Source organism: Copadichromis virginalis, linkage group LG4, assembly GCF_057382275.1.
Source record: "Copadichromis virginalis isolate Kocher_CV1m ecotype Utaka linkage group LG4, C_Virginalis_male_GT1.1, whole genome shotgun sequence".
NCBI classification, from domain to species: Eukaryota; Metazoa; Chordata; class Actinopteri; order Cichliformes; family Cichlidae; genus Copadichromis; species Copadichromis virginalis.
In genome coordinates, this window is record NC_140621.1 from 28,348,905 (window position 1) to 28,364,907 (window position 16,003).

Here is a 16,003-nt window from a genome sequence, read left to right on the forward strand (position 1 = left end):
GAGTGGCACCCGGAAACTTTTATTTTTTCCTGCAGTGGTTAAAATGAAGAAAATTGATTATCAATATGCATAAGTGTGTATTCTGTACAGCCTCTTCTGCCATGCATCATCAGTGTCATACCCTGCTGTTTAAAATAGATTACTGTGTATACTTGTCTTAAATGATGGATTGTCATGAACTGGATCCATAGTCTCACCAACTATTTTGCAGATGAGAGTGACAGAAGGAGTAGATAAACACAGTAAAACTGACAGAGGAGGCAGTTTGCAAGAGAGCGTTTCTCTGTTTTCACAAGCATCGCAGGGTAGATTACATTGAGGAAACCACGGATGGTGGAAAAAGATGTTGCTCTGCTTCTTCCAGTCTTTGTTCTATTCTTGCAGGATGATAAATGCTGCTTTTCACATGGGATTTCACTGCAAGCTTGTTGTTACAAACACTGACTAGATATAGAAGTAACGACTGGTAAAGGGAGAAAAGAAGGGGTGTTGCTTACTTTTTAGTGGAAGTCAGAAGCACAAATTGTTAAACTGTCATTCTGAGATTCCAAACGGTAGCAATAAAAATGCAGACTATAGGTTTATGCATTTTACATAGTGTGTTTTTTACACTTGTGGTGCTTTTATTGTACCTTCTTTTACTGCACTTTCATACTGAATGCTGTATTTTTATTGTGCACAAAATCTTTGATGACATTTTAAGGAATGTCTACACTGGGAGGGTCGCTATTTTGAAAACTGCTATATAACTCTCAAGTCCTTAAATCAGCTGAAATTAATATTTTCAAGTGTGTTAACACGGCAACAAAAAGGAACAATATCAGCAATAATCTTTCACAAGAACTTATCAATCTATTACTATTAACAGCCAACCGCTCCACTGTTAAATATTTCATTCTGCTGCTACTAGTATAGTGCATTGTTGTATCATATATACACATATTTAGCATATATATGTATATGTACATACATTCATAATATTATTACTCTCGGGTATGCGGCATCTATATATTTATTCCTGCTCTGTCTCCTTTGCTGCTGTAACATTGTGAGTTTCCCATCTCTGGGACTAATAAAGGCTATCTTATCTTATCTTATCTTAGCTGGGAGGGGTAATCAGGCCATTTCCAAATCATTTGTTGGCCATTATTCTACAATGGCAAAGATTATTCACAAGCGGAAAACAGAGCCAGTCTTCCAGTCAAAATAACACTGTCCAATGTTCAGAGAAACTGCAATAAAATAACCCTCAGAGCTCCAAGTCAGACTCTACGAGCCCTGCATTAACATGCTGAATGATAAAGTTCATGACAATGCATTTAGAAAAAACGTCTGAACAAATATAGCTCGTATAGAATGGTTCCTGACATAGATTTGCAAAGTTGCATGAGAAAAAAAAAAAAGGAGTTCTGGAAGAAATTAAATGGTAAATGGCCTGTATTTGTATAGCGCTTTACTAGTCCCTAAGGACCCCAAAGTGCTTCACACAACCTGTCATCCACCCATTCACACACACTGGTGATGGCAAGCTACATTGTAGCCACAGCCACCCTGGGGCGCACTGACAGAGGCGAGGCTGCCGGACACTGGCGCCACCGGGTCCTCTGACCACCACCAGTAGGCAACGGGTGAAGTGTCTTGCCCAAGGACACAACGACCGAGACTGTCTGAGCCGGGACTCGAACGGCAACCTTCCGATTACAAGGCGAACTCCCAACTCTTGAGCCACGATTGCCCCGAGATAAGGCGAAAGTGGAAATGCCGTGCCATAATGTACAGCGCCATGGTTGGGGAAAAAAAACAAAGAAAGAAGATCAGCACAAACACTTCATACCAAATCTCTCAAGCAGATGGTGAAGGGGTAATGATTTGGGTTTGTTCTGCAGCCATTGGATCTGGACACCTTGGACTCGCTGAGTTGACCATGAACTCCTTTGTATAAGTATTTCACAGCAATATGAGGTCATGTGTCTGAAACTATCTTAAACTTGGCAAAAACCCAGGTGATGAAACAGGACAAAGATCACAGGCACAGCAGGAAGTCTACAGCAGAATGGCTGAAAAAGAAAAGAATCATGGTGCTACAATGACTGAGCCAAAGTCCAGACCTCCACATGATTGAAATGCTGTTATGGCACCTCAAGAGAAGTGTGCATAAATGAATGTGTGCATGCCTCACTGAACTGAAGCTATGACGTGAAGAAGAGTGGGCCAAAATAATGTGAGACATTAGACACACAGACACAAAACAAGTACTTAAAGCTACTTCTGTGAAAGGTGGCTCTACAAACTACTGAATCGTGGGATGCACTTAGTAATGACTAGTTATTCTATTATGTCCATAAATGTGAAACCTTAGAATTGACAGAGAGTCTCTTTTCTTTTTACCATGACAGGACATCTTACATACCAAATCAGATTGCTTCTCTTTCTCCCAGATTATGTTTTCACTCTGATCCATGTTCTACTCCCTTTTTATTAGGAAAAGAAAACAAAGAGCACTCTCATCAGGTTTTACATGCACTAAGGTTGGTGAAGGCTCACTTCACCCCACAAACAGTAAACTTAATAGGAAAACCGTCATACAGAATTGTGGCTATCGCCACTCACAGATTGCCTCTGACTCTTTGTTGCTTCCAAGTCCTCAGGGTCACTATGTCCCTGGGCTATGTTTGTGACTGTATTTCTAAACAGAGTGACAAAGGCTGTGAAAGTCTTGAGACCGAAACTTTTAAAAAGGAAAACCCTTGTTGCAGAGTTCTGTTCTTCCCTCATTCCGTTTCCACAAAACGCTTCACTTGTCACCACAGACTCCCAAGCTCCTTTAATAAACGCTCCAAACGAAAATGTCTGGCTTTGAGTGGCAGAGTGTGACTGTTTAAAACCACTGGGAATCTAGTGTAATCCTATGGAAGACACAGACATAACCTGAGTTTAAAGTTGTCTTGTCGCTCCACATCCAAGTGAAGAACCTGGAGAGGAGAGGCTAAGGATTGTAAAGAGAGGCTCTAGTGTGAGAAATCAAGTGTTCATGTTGACTTTCCAGGGAAATCAGTCTGCATTTGATACATGTTGAGTGGAGAGGCCCATATGTTTTGGTAAGACCTTACATCTGACATTAATCTTAAAATAGAGAGAAATGTGGGTTACTTCCACTGAGGGGGTCCCATGGATGAAACTTTAAGGACTGTCAGTCAGCAGTTGCAGCCTGCATCAAGTGAACAGGTTGCTTAGGAACCGATCAAGAAGAGAGCACTATTGTAATGTGTTTGTCACCAGAGCACTAAAAGTAAGTAAGCAATACAGTTTGTTTGTTTTTTAATAAAAAAGCATGACAGAGACACACGAGGTCAAGGATTGAGATTGGTCAAAGGGTTTAATTGAACTGTAGCTCACTGTGTGGTAAAATACATCCACTTAGGTTGTTGTTCATGCTAACGGGAGGAAAACAACTTTCCCAAACTTTCCTTTTTCTTTTTGTTGTTTTTTTCCCCTCTTTTCTTTGTCTTTTTAGCAGACAGCTGTCTGAGACAAGATACTTCTTCCACTGGAGACCTCACTCTTTTCACTCACACGCTCGCTGGCGCCTGGTTGCCATGGAAAATCCCAGAAACGGAGCAGATAACAGTTCAATGAGGGAGCAGAGACTGGAAGGTCTGGAGGGAGGCAGCAAGTTTCTAGGGCCCGTCCTGTCAAGGCATCAAGCTCTTTTGATGTGTGAAAATGGAAGAGAAGACAGAGTGAGAGGAAAATGTATAAAAACATAAAATGAGAGAAGAATAAATGGGTTGGGGACTAATCTGTTGACTGAAGTCAAAGTTGTGTGTTGAAATGTAAGAGCAATTCAAAAGGAACTGATAAAAGAATGAAGATCTATTTGTCTTGGTAATTGTTAGAACCAAGTGTAATTTTGAATGAGTAAAAAAGAGAGAGAGAGAAATCCTGTTAAAACAAGACCAAGACAGTCGCTACCTTGCAGCCAGAGAAATGACTCACTGGAATACAGAAGAAATCAGCATGATATCCTGTCTACCATGTAAGAATTAACTGTCTATTACTGATTTATTAATAATATCATAAGTACGGTGTTGGTGATTAATTTCTGCAAAGAGTCAGTCAGAAAAGGTTGAAATGAGGCTGGCTGGCACCAAAAGCCTATCTATCAAACCAACAAATCAAAATGCAATCATAAAAACCAGAAAAGGGCCAAATGTTCTGAAAGAATTTGAGTAGGCTGAAAGATGGTGTCTCTATAAATTTCCGGGGCCAGAGTATCTTTAAAATCCAACATCAACGATAGCTGTGCACAGGCTTGGGAACTCCTACTGAGAGTTAAAGTTATAAAACCATCAGGGAAAAATAATAACAGATTGAGAATTAATCCACTACCTTCTGCAAAGATGAACTTGCTGATTAGGAAGGTTACTCATATCCCAGGAAGTAGAAAATAGGCAATACAAAATGTGCATACAAACACATGAATTCTTAAAATGCTGTACTTCCGTGACACATCAGTAGGGACTTGCTGGTGACAGCCCCACCTCACTTTTTACAAAGGGTTTTGAAGTACCACTGTCAGGAGAGGCCCCTTGGAGGTTCTTGAGTGAAACACCTGTCTGAAATCAAATTCACTTTTATTTCCCTGCCTCCCTGAGACTGTAGAGCAAGGATATAGGACAAACGCACTGCACGACTGCATGCCCAATGAAAGTGGAAACCATATTCCATGAGAGTAACAACTTTTTTTTTTTTTTTTTACATTTTCATTTGAATCACCGACACAAAGTGGCCATTGCTCAAGGATCTAACAATGATTAGCTTCACATAAATAACAAATGTGTTTAGTTCGCTGATGTGTTTTTCTCCCCCTTTTGTAATGCAGCTTTCCATGGGCTTTTCAGTTTCTGTGGTTACCGCGGGTAATATCACCTATTGAGTTCTTGTACTGATGACTTCTATGTGTTTTAACAGAAAAAAAAATTGCAGCTGCTGGGCCTGGTTATTCAAAATTCATCACTTCCTGTGCCCAGCAGTTACTTAGAGTATTTTCACACCTGTGCCGGTTAGTCCATTTAAATCAAACTCTGGTTCGTATTCCCCCTTGAGGCTGCTTGTTTGTGCAGATGTGAACACGGTAATCGCACTCAGGTGCGGAACAAACCAATCATGCCAATACCCTTTGGAGAATGTGGGCTTAGTCTGGTTTCAATGCCTTCCTGTAGCCTTTGCAGTCTGTGATGCAGCAGAGTACACAAACTGTAGCAATTAGCCGTTGCTGATAGTAAATTTTCCATGTTATCCATTTACCCGGAGCGTTGCTCCTACAGCAGACACATGTATCCAATAAGCAGGCTAAATGTCCTCAATGTGGTTTGCAGTGGGGCATTTTGTTCCGCTTGGATTTTGTTTGGAGTTTTCTCAGTGTGAAAAGAAACCAAACAACAGGGACAAGCTGCACTTTTTCAAACTCATCAACTGATTCTGACCATCTAAATAAGTTTTTAAACTTTATTTGTGAAACCCCACTTAGATCTGACAGCAAATCTTCCATGAACTGAAAGACTTATGATATTGGCCAGCAGAAAGTAGTAAACTCAAAATGTAACAAAACTGGTACTGGTCTGTGGATGTCAGTGCAAGTCTGTTGGTGAGTCAATCCACTCCTATCATATGAATATAAATATCTGATTGTCTGACTACTCCTTCAACACTACCAGCACATAAAAAAATTTAACTGATATCAACACAGATAAAGTGGCAAAAAAGTGTGTAAACTCATGGTTTATACATGGCCCTCTGATACTGTGCAATTTTATTTGTAGGTGGAGCTCCATGAAATTTGGACTATTTGCAGTAATAATATCCCATCACTTCAGAAATTCTCATCTAAATATGTAATACCTAAAACAAAGAAAATCATCAGCCTCCACTACTTTGTAATTAGGAACAGGTCTGTAGTAAATATACATACATACTTTTAGTTTATTTGTAAGCATGTTAGCATGTTTATTTCTTTAAAGAGACATGGGACTTTAGTGTAGCCTCACAAGAGTTTGCCTATTCACTCTAAGCCTTTTAAGATATAACCCAGTTCTATATGTCAGCTAAAGGTTTCACAGTTAAGAGTTTCAGAAGAACACAATGAAATACTGAAGAAATTGTCAGAGGTATACTGTCTGCAAGTATGAAGCCCAACTTTTGCTAATGATTAAGATGAGAAGCGGTCAAAGAGGACAGGTAGGTGGACAAAGACTGATGATGAATGACATAAGAAGATTGAGTGTATTCATAGAACTGAAAGATTAATTCTTCTAAGCGAGCATGGACAGCAGAGTGGCTCCTTCTCTGACAATAAAGATCCTTCATGTCTGGCCATATTCAGCCTCTGGTATGGTACTAGGTTACCAGATGCCATGACTGACCTCATCATTCCATCTCTGTGGTTACAGTACTCCTTTCCCACTACCAGTCCATCTACCTGTCTATATACATAAGCCCTAAATGCAGCTATCTGCTAGACTTGCTTTGCCAGCTCAGTATGAGGAGGAATCAGAGACTGTTATAAAGAAAGGTGCTGTGTGATCAGACAGGTTTGTCACAAACACTTAAACTTCAAAACCAAATTTTTTCATGCACCCTCAAAGATCCGGTCAGCTGTATTCTACCATGAGGGGGGGGAAATGTAGATATAAATAACATCTCAAAAAAAGAGGAAAAAAAACTATCAAATCTCAATTTTTTATTTTTTTTTTGCTCTCGTCGTCTTCTTACTATTTAAAACAAGTGTGAGGTCTTCAAGTGGTAACAGCAAGCTCTGGGGTAAAGAAATAGATGGAAAGAGAAAGTCTGTTCTCTTTCATTGCTTTTCATCGAACTACCAGGCACAGATCAAAGAAAAATGTTGTCATGGGACCAACTAGGCATGCATGTCCAGCAGGCTTGGTGCTTCATGTGAGAAGATGATTGAGTACACAATGATGGCCTCTGAGGATTAGCCATGCTCTGAGGGTATAAACACCAACACTGAAACCAAATCCCAAAAGTGCTAGGCCACACTTTTGCCTTTTGGCCACTATGCCCCCAAATTTGGACCATTAGAGGCCATAATAAAAATCTCTCTACTTTAGGTATGAATGTTGAAACCGCATCCTAACCTTTCTGAAAACATTTTGTAATTATCAAAGCAAGAAACAATGCTTAAAGATACAACTCTGATACTGGCAAAAGTTGGGATGCTGGAATCCCACAAGGGCTGAAAAAGTAAGTAGAGCTACAAAGAAACAGCTGGAGGAACATTTTCCAATTAATATGACAATCGGCAACAGGTCTCAAAGAGGCCGTTGCTCTAAAGTAATGACAAGTTGGGATTCATGAGCAGTGTTGGTTAAGTTACTTAAAAATAGTAATTAGTTACTGATTGCTTCTCCAAGAAAGTAATCCCATTAGTTTACTGATTACATATTTTAAAAAGTAATTAGTTACTTATTACTTAGTTACTTTTTAATGATGCACAACCTGAATACATAATAAAACAATAGACCTTTCAGCCCAATTCTATTTTTTCTGCATAATCCATCATATAAAGTTGAATTAAATGAAAAAGTCTCTTTTTAAAACTTGTTTTATTAGTTTTAATATTTTATTGTTATTACACGCAACATTCTCTGACTTTGTTTAACGTTTAAACTTATTTTCTGCATATTCCAGTATATAAAATATGTTTTGTGTTTACACTCACTGTTTCCAATAGATGCAGGTAAAACAAAGCAAAAAATAAATAAAATCAAAGATTCAGCGGCACTAAATCCTGTCGCTCTTAAATCTGTTTTAATCTGTTTAGCAGGAGTGGGGGCAGTGGAGGTTTGCCCGGTACTGCAGAGTAATGTCAGTGGGGAGATCCAGGAGTTTCTCTGTGAATTTCACATTCAGATTTGAAGTGAAATTTTTCGCTGTAGAAAGAAGTTTTCTTCCTATCCCGAGTGTACTGCGGACACTAATGTTTTTGTCACCTTTTACGGAATCAAACCCAAAGTAATGTCAGTACTTCCAAGCTTTAAACGCTGCACGGTCGTACTCTCTCCCGCCCTCCACATTATCCATTGTTGATCTACACACATCTGGTGCTGCCACGGACGTCGCACGCTCGTACGTCATTGTCAAGAGACACTCTCACAAACAAAATCATGGTTTAGTAACGCAGCACGCTTACAGGAAAGTAACAGTAATCCAAAACTTTTTTGCAATAGTAATCCCTTACTTTACTCGTTACTTGAAAATAGTAATCGGATTAACGCGTTACTCCCCATCTCTGTTCACTGTCTGCAAAAACGACAACAGCTAATGTCAGAATTGTGTTCTTTAAAGTAAAATTGTGAAGACCTTGAAAATCTCAGCATCTATAGCAAAGCTCATTTAAAACAAACTGTGCAAATGAAAAAAATGCTTTATGGTTAGATGAATTCGTACTTGAAATTCTTTTTGGAAAATATGGACCCTTTCCAAGAGGAGAGAGACTAGCAAGTCCGTCTCTCTGATTGTAAGGGGGGTACATTAGTGACTGGCAGCTTTCATATATTGAAAGTAAGGTATATACAGGAGCTCTAGAACAGATGTTCCCATACAGATATTGCCTTTTTCAGGGAAGGACTTGCTTATTTCAGCAGCATAATGCCAAACCACATACTGCTTCTGTTACAACATGTAATAGATGTCTCTATAGCAAAAGAGTCTGGGTGCTGAACTGGCTTGCCTGATATGAAGACCTTTCATTAACTAAAAACATTTGGTGGATCTTGAAATGAAAAGCAGGACCCAGGACTGTTGAGCAGCTAGAATCATATATCAGATAAGAATTGGGTAACATTCCTCTTCTAAAAGTCCAGCAGCCGGTCTCCTCATTTCCCACATATTTGTTGTTAGAATAAAAGGGTGGATGCTATACTATGGTAAACATGTTGCCACAATTTCAAACTAAGCTAATATTTTTCATATTATGGTTTAAAACCGTTATAAACATTTAACATTTAAAAGTTTTTCTACTGTGAATAAAATATGAGTTTTCGAGTTTTCTCAAATCCATTCTTATTTATATTTTACATAGCATCCCAATTTTTTTCAGAATTGGGGTTATACATGCAAGCACATGGCTGCTCTGCCTCTCCAAACAATCTTGGACTGTAGTCAAATCAATGTGAAAACCGGTGTTCTCTCTAGTGTAGCACAATCAATTAAAATCAAATGCCTCTGAATTTGTTCTGGCATTTAATAGTTAAATATTTAATGAAAATATATAGGGTTGCAAATTATCCAGAGAAATGTTTGGCATTGTGTTTGATTTGATTGACAAATATCCCTCACAGCATCCCCACATTTGTTTTGGAAATGGAATTAAACATGTACAGCATTTAAAGTTGGTGTCAAGGCTCTGGCTCTCACTGCCCACAAGACAATACAAAGCTCAGAACAGCAGGGAGTACGGAGTGATGATACCAATATCACCCTAAGGATATATTCAGGCAACAGCTTTATGAACAGTGGCAGGGGAAATAGCAGAAAGTGACAGGATAGGAAAAGAGTGAGCAAAGCACTTGATGGCTGAAGTACACATCATCAGTAAAAGGGTGCGCTGGAGATGCCACAGGAGCTTATAGGTTTACAGCACAACCTCTACATACCTATGGAAGTAAGCAGAAGTAAACAAATCAATAATACTTTTTTTTTAAAGACAGAACAAATCAATTCTATTTATGACCATTTCTGTGATCTTATATTGCTGTTGAAATTAAAATTGCTACATTTGTAGTGCTACCTTGCAAAGATCCTTTATTACTATCTTCTTAATAAGAAACTAAAAACCGTGTGACTTCTGCATATAAAAAAAGAAAGACAGCAGACATTTTACCTCAGCCACCTCCTTCTGTAAACTCAACTGGCATCAGCCAATGGGAAATCAATGCACTGACTGCTGCTGTGAGTGTCAATGAAATGTTTGGAGGTGCAATCCAAAAAACGCACCCATGTGGCTTTAGACTCTGACAAACAGAAGCAAATGAGGACAAACACAACACACACACAAATAATCACACATACATACACAAGGACAATTAAATACGAAGCAAATCAAAAGGGTGTCTTTTAGAAAGACTGCTTCATTGCCAAGAAATCTAAGACCCATGAGATAGTTTTCTTAGTTAAGAGTTTCTTTGACTGTCTTCATACATTAGGGGAAATAACACACGAAGCATATTTTATTCCAGGGATAAAACTAGACAGAAAAGTTTTAGGGGGAAAAAAAAGTGTTTTTTGAAAACCTGTTTTGCTTGACATTCCTTCACTGTCACATTAATGGTAAACGCAGCTCCATACTGTACCACAGCAACTGAAATATGACTCATATATTTTCAAATACCATCTGGGTGTTTTTAACATAACCCCAACCATCTGTGTCAGCACTCAAGTCCAAACAAGAAATTTGACTTACAGAGGCAAATACACAGTCAGGTCCACAGCAAAATAAAGAAAGAAATAATAAGTAAATTAAAAAGTCTAAAACTTGTGGATGCCACAAAAAATAGTTTCCTGAGGTGTTTCACTAGGTTATTTTTGCTGCACCTTCAGCTGTTGCTTGTTTTTCCCCACTGTGGTCCTTTCTGGCCTCTATTTTGTCTTTATAAAAAAAAAATGCTTTATTCAGCTCAGGTCAGGTGAATGATGCTTTCACATCATCAAGAAACACCAGTGTTCCAATTCTACCGTACCACCATCATTTTTGACATATGACATGGTATGCATTAGATATTAAGCCCATCCTGTCCTTTGCCATATTCTTCTCTCACCATCAGCCAGCTACAGAAAAGAGTAAAGTTATAACTTGCAAAGTAAAACAATGTTAAAAACCAATGAAAAGTGATTACAGTTTTTCTCAAATGCTAAAACACATGTCACAAACGTTACCACCAGGTCCCCCAATGTCTAAACACAACACCCTTCTCTAAAGCTACATAAACACAACCACACCTTCCCACTGCAAAACTCAAACTCCCACACCAAGAGAGCAGCTCGAAGCTGTCAAAACTGTAAACACTATACACAGCATTACACACTACAGCAAAACTATTGAAAACACAATGCCCAATTTGTGAGAAGGTTCTTTGTTTCATAACTGCCAATGCATATTTTAGAAACTATACAGTAACGGATCGTCGTAGATCTCTGCAGAGGATTAGGCATTTAGATTTGTGAGTTTCATATGAGTAGTATAAATCTATAGAAAATCCTGCATGTACGTACACTACTGTAACACAACTCAATGCAAAAACAGAATCTATTGCACACAACAGTAATCTTGAAAACATGAACAGGGTGTGAAGTTTTTTTATTTACGTTATTCACACCACACACACACCACAATCACTGTGCGGCATCATGTCGCTGAGCTGTTGCTCGCATCTCGTCAGTAATGATGGTGCGAGGTTGTCTTGCTCTCCCTCCTGGACCTTCTCCTCTCCCATGTTGGCCTTCTCCTCTTCCTCGTTGGTCGCTCCTCTTCCTCCTCTCATTTGAACTCCTCTTCCTCATTGGCCTGCTCCTCTTCTTCCAGGGCCAGCTCTTCTCCCTCCTCTGCATCAAATTCCTCTTCCCCTGACTCTGCCTTCATCCATTGTGTTTGTTTGGACTCTTCAGCATACTGTGCACTCTGAACTTGCTTTTACATGTGGGTACAGCATTAGCAACAAGTGTCTTCAATTTTGAGTCATTGTGTGTAGTGAATGACGCCAGGTGTGTTCCCTGTGTTCAAAGATTGGTGACTGTGGCAAGCATTTTGCATCACATGGGCTTTCATTTGAGAATATGAGCAGAGTTGTTTTGCAACATGTGTTTTAGCAAGGAAAAATGTGTTTAGATTTATGAGTACAGAGGGTTGTGTTTTGTGAATTGTGTCTTCATGTGACATGTGTTTATGGTACTGGAATATGGTGGCTACATTTGGTAAATGTGTTTAGACTACTGGTCATTTGGGTTACAGGATTGGCTTTTGTGTTTTAACATTTGAGAAAAACTGTAATTTAGCCACTGTCTGTACTTTTCCTACTGTACTTCTTTTTATTTTATTTTTTTTTAAATTTCCAACATTTGATTGCTTGGTTTTTTGCACTTCTTCCATCCCTGCTGACCTTTCTTGTGCCCTTCTTTGACCCAACCCAAGTCTCAACCAGTCTGCATTTGACCCATGCACAATGTTGTCCACATAGAAGAAGGTGCAATTAGGATTTTGAAGGACATGCATTATTTGTAAACCTCTCTCTGCAGGCTCTTTGTAGAGCAAACAAACACAGACACAATTGTGGTGCCATAAATTGAGCATAACTTGCTAAAGCTAACAAATGATCTGAACAATGAGAATGCTGGTAATGAAGATGGCAGCAAGGGGAGTGGGCAGATAAGTATTCACTTGATCTAAGTGTTAAATAATATATCTAACATTGGCCACTAGATTGCTGAGCACTTGGTTAGTCATTAGACTCTGAGATGTTTCACTTTTTGCACACCAAGAAGATAAACATCCATTAAGATTGATGGTCATCTTCTCAGTTCTTAGTTGAATCTCACAGTTTCCACACTGCCAGTTATGGCATGCTGACTTCCACAAGAGCATAACCTAAGTCAGCAGTAGCCATAATTTTGCACCTTTCCCTGCAACACAGAAGGATACCACACATGGCCATGAAACTGCTTAGCAGTCAATATCTCATTGTTGGAATAAAGAGTCAAAACCACAAAAATCATCCGTCCAAGTACTTATGGCTTTCAAACACAATCGCACAACAAAGAACAGAGCTAAAGAAGAAAAGAATATGACATTTTCGCACAAGGACAACTCTTTCTTGTCAGACTCTGTTACTATGCACATTCAAGTGTGACATCCAGTGTTTCTGAATGTCATATAAAAGGCCTTTCAAAGACCCTTCTGATAATTCTTATCTGAAATATGTGTTTATAAGATGTGAAAAAATATATTTTGCTTGATACATGGTTGTTTGCTTTGTGACAGAAGTGGTTAGTATGATCGATTAGCTACAATAGCAACATTTATTTGGCGCCAATTAAGGAACTATCCTTTAAAGAAAAAACAATATTGTCAGAAATGAAAAAAATATATAGTTTACAAGTAATAAAAGAGCTTTAGGCTACTGAAGAATAATTTCAGTAATTTCACGCAGTACCCATACACTGTCTTCACTGTGAATAAATAGGTTGAAGTCAGACCAATTATATAAGTAAAGATTAAGATAAGGATAAGCCAGGGTCACTATCTGTGGTCCATTTTCCTCTGATTATCTGCCAAGCTGCTGCCTTCTGTTGTCTCAGTCTTGCTGTTCAGTTCTTAATTTAGCCTCCTCTGAGCCCACACAGATTACAATGGCCTGCAACAGGCCAAGATGCACTCTGGTGTTCCACTCTACAAGCATGAAGTGGTAGAGGGACAGGGGGGTAAATCAAGATACATCCCTGGGTTGATAGATACTGAATGGAACCGAAAGAGAACATGGAGCAAGGTCGGCATTCATTAGCCATGTCTTAGAGTTACCGATGGGAAACTCCCCAACAGAACAGTTAGCTAGTGCTTGCTGCTGCTGGTGCTAACATCTTCATTTTGCACATACATTAGGCACGAGTTTAGATGCTTCTGTGAAGTGATGGAATTTATCTGAACTACGGTACACTGCTGTACAAATCTCCTCATACACAATGCAGTAACTTTAATAATAATCTGTAGTACATATGCATACCATTGGGCAAGTCAAATTCATTCTGCACTAAGTAATTATACCAAATACAAAAGCAATACTGTTAATACAGTAACTAACTGTGAACATCCATTCCCATCAAACTGCAAAATCAGTACAAGACATTTATGAAAATTGATAAAAAAAAATAAAAATACAGCTTATATTTACATATTTAGTGTTAGGGAACATAGTGCAAATTCAATTAAAGAGTGCCAAAACCACTATAGGTTTTCTCATTCATACATTATAAAACACCCAGCACGCCCCTGCGGGCGGTTTATCCTTCAAGCTCGGGTCCTCTACCAGAGGCCTGGGAGCTTGAGGGTCCTGCGCAGTATCTTAGCTGTTCCCAGGACTGCGCTCTTCTGGACAGAGATCTCCGATGTTTTTCCCGGGATCTGCTGGAGCCACTCGCCTAGCTTGGGAGTCACCGCACCTAGTGCTCCGATTACCACGGGGACCACCGTTACCTTCACCCTCCACATCCTCTCGAGCTCTTCTCTGAGCCCTTGGTATTTCTCCAGCTTCTCGTGTTCCTTCTTCCTGATATTGCTGTCATTCGGAACCGCTACATCGATCACTACGGCCGTCTTCTTCTGTTTGTCTACCACCACTATGTCCGGTTGGTTAGCCACCACCATTTTGTCCGTCTGTATCTGGAAGTCCCACAGGATCTTAGCTCGGTCATTCTCCACCACCCTTGGGGGCATCTCCCATTTTGACCTCGGGACTTCTAGGTTATACTCGGCACAGATGTTCCTGTACACTATGCCGGCCACTTGGTTATGGCGTTCCATGTATGCCTTGCCTGCTAGCATCTTGCACCCTGCTGTTATGTGCTGGATAGTCTCTGGGGCATCTTTACACAGCCTGCACCTGGGGTCTTGCCTGGTGTGATAGACCCCAGCCTCTATGGATCTTGTACTCAGAGCTTGTTCTTGTGCTGCCATGATTAGTGCCTCTGTGCTGTCTTTCAGTCCAGCTTTGTCCAGCCACTGGTAGGATTTCTGGATATCAGCCACCTCCTCTATCTGCCGGTGGTACATACCGTGCAGGGGCCTGTCCTTCCATGATGGTTCCTCGTCTCCCTCCTCTTTCTTGGGTTTCTGCTGCCTGAGGTATTCACTGAGCACTCGGTCAGTTGGGGCCATCTTCCCAATGTATTCTTGGATGTTCCTTGTCTCATCCTGGACTGTGGTGCTGACACTCACCAGTCCCCGGCCCCCTTCCTTCCGCTTAGCGTACAGCCTCAGGGTGCTGGACTTGGGGTGAAACCCTCCATGCATGGTCAGGAGCTTTCTTGTCTTTATGTCAGTGGCTTCTATCTCCTCCTTTGGCCAGCTTATTACCCCAGCAGGGTACCTGATCACGGGCAGGGCGTATGTGTTGATGGCCCGGATCTTGTTCTTACCATTCAGCTGACTCCTCAGGACTTGCCTGACCCTCTGCAGGTACTTGGTGGTTGCAGCCTTTCTAGCGGCCTCTTCATGGTTCCCATTTGCCTGCGGGATCCCCAGGTACTTGTAACTGTCCTCTATGTCTGCAATGTTGCCTTCTGGTAGTTCAATCCCCTCAGTTCTGACTACCTTCCCTCTCTTTGTTACCATCCGACTACACTTCTCCAGTCCGAACGACATTCCAATGTCATTGCTGTATAGCCTGGTAGTGTGGATCAGTGAATCGATGTCTCGTTCACTCTTGGCATACAGCTTGATGTCATCCATGTACAGGAGGTGGCTGACAACTGCTCCGTTCCGTAGTCGGTATCCGTAGCCAGTCTTGTTAATGATCTCACTGAGGGGGTTCAGGCCTATGCAGAACAGCAGTGGGGACAGAGCATCTCCTTGGTAGATCCCGCACTTGATGGTAACTTGTGCTATGGGCTTGGAGTTGGCCTCTAGTGTTGTACGCCACATCCCCATTGAGTTCCTGATGAAGGCTCTTAGGGTCCCATTGATCTTGTACAATTCTAGGCATTCCAGTATCCAGCTGTGGGGCATTGAGTCATAGGCCTTCTTGTAATCAATCCAGGCAGTGCACAGGTTGGTCAGTCTGGTCTTGCAGTCTCGGCTGATTGTTCTGTCTACCAGTAGCTGGTGTTTTGCACCTCTGGTATTCTTGCCAATTCCTTTCTGTGTCCCGCTCATGTATTGACCCATGTGCCTGTTCATCTTAGCCGATATGATGCCTGACAGGAGCTTCCATGTAGTACT